This window comes from Arachis hypogaea, chromosome 17 (genome assembly GCF_003086295.3).
Source record: "Arachis hypogaea cultivar Tifrunner chromosome 17, arahy.Tifrunner.gnm2.J5K5, whole genome shotgun sequence".
In the NCBI taxonomy this organism is placed as follows: Eukaryota; Viridiplantae; Streptophyta; class Magnoliopsida; order Fabales; family Fabaceae; genus Arachis; species Arachis hypogaea.
The window spans coordinates 52,698,976-52,700,867 of record NC_092052.1 but is presented as its reverse complement, the minus strand read 5'-3'; the positions used below and the strand labels follow the sequence as shown (position 1 = coordinate 52,700,867).

Sequence of the window (1,892 nt, the reverse complement as noted above, 5' to 3'; positions counted from 1 at the left end):
GTCCTTTAATTTATTTCAATCTTACTGTTGGATTATTTTAGAATTTATCAATACAAGAGTTATTTTTATTTTTAATTAATTCCTTTGGGTTTTATTTATCATGTCTTCCTTTAATTCCCTTTCCTATGTTATGAATTCCACATTCATAATGAGCGAGTAGCTCCCTAACTTGATGGGGAGTTGATTGAAAGGAACCCTTGAGTTGGAGTGCTCAAGGGAGAAATTGTAATTGGGTTTATTATTGGTTTGCTCTCTAGTCACTAACGCCAGTCCTTCCAAGTAAGCGGATTGGGACTTGTGAATAGAAACAACATTCCAACTTGTTTGACTTTCCCTTTCCTAGTAAGGGATAACTAAACAGAACAACCCCAATTATCGATTAATCTTGAAAGTACTGCAACAAGAATAGGGCTTCCAACTAATCTACTCCCAGTAAACAGTCAAGGCTTTTATTTAAATTACATTAATTCTCTGATTTAATTTCCTGTCGTTCAACTCAAATCTTTTTTGAAAACCATCTGATTAATAAAATAGCACACTTTCCTGCAACTCGTTGGGAGACGACCTGGGATTCATACTCCCAGTATTTTAATTTTAATTTCTGTGACATCCTTTTAAATTGATAAGCGGATTTCTGGTTGGTTGAGGACTATACTTGCAACGCATATCTTATAACAATTCTTAACTCGCCAATTTCTGCCACATCAATTTTTGGCGCTGTTGCCAGGGAGTTGCAATATAGTGCTAAAGTTATTGATTGGATTTTATTTATTTGTATTTTATTTTATTTTGCTACTATGAGCTGCTTGTTTCTTTCGTTAGATGACGCGTTCACTTCCTGATCCAAGCTTGCCAGTATTCGATCCTGAGATTGAAAGAACTATTTCACGAATAAGGCAAGCTCGGCGTCGGTTAGTCCTCTCTGAGGGCGGATCTGAAATGTCATTTGAGGAAGAAACCAGCCCCCGTTCTACTGATTCGTTTGATTTACGTATAGGTGACATGGCAGTACCTAGGAGAGTTACTATACAGGAGGCTGGAGCCCCTGATTTTTTAATGAAACCATTTCAAGCGCATCATCCAGCGGTGGCTACAGACTTTGAAATAAAGACCGTACTGCTCAATTTGATGCCCAAGTTTTATGGCTTACCTGCTCAAGAGCCTATCAAGCACCTAAGAGATTTTCAAGCAGCCTGTTCTACTATCAGGCATGATGGTGCAGATGAAACCTCAATTTTGCTGAAAGCCTTCCCATTTTCACTTGAGGGAAAGGCAAGAGAGTGGTACTACACTCAAGCCGCAGCAACTGTATCCAACTGGGATACACTCAGAAGAGAATTTTCAGAAAAGTTCTTTCCAGCTGAAGTTACTGATAAACTGAGGAAAGATATTTCCATGATTGTTCAAGATGATTTTGAAACTCTCTATGAGTACTGGGAGCGCTTCAATAATTTTCTGGAAGCTTGCCCCCAACATATGATTGACAAGATAGTGTTACTCGGCTACGTCACACAGGGCATGAGGCCCAAAGATAAGACCACATTGGAAAGTGCTAGCAATGGGTCTATGAAAAAGTACAAGACCACTGATGAGGCATGGCAATTGATCAGCGACTTAGCTGAATCTACTAGGAATCACAGGCAGAAATAAGGACGTGCAAAAGCCATTGCAGAAGTATCCTCTAGCAGAGAGACTGCTGCTTTAACTTAGAGTATCTGTGAAATGACCAACCTGCTGAAGCAGATGTAATTGAATCAACAAGTTTAGCAAGCTCAACCTTCTCCAACACAGTAAAACCAACAGTTAGTCCCACAAAGAGTTTGTGGAATTTGTGCTGATTATAGCCATTATACTAATGAATGTCCGCAGCTCCAGCAGGAAGACAACATCGT

The 1,892-nt window shown here is 39.4% G+C and overlaps 1 non-coding gene across 1 annotated transcript; it reads right to left on the bottom strand.

Moving 5' to 3' along the window:
- Nucleotides 1–1,374: 1,374 nt before the first annotated feature.
- LOC112768683 (small nucleolar RNA R71) lies at nt 1,375–1,482 on the bottom strand. Its single transcript, XR_003186083.1, has one exon. It is a non-coding gene; the product is annotated as a small nucleolar RNA R71 (small nucleolar RNA).
- Nucleotides 1,483–1,892: the final 410 nt, after the last annotated feature.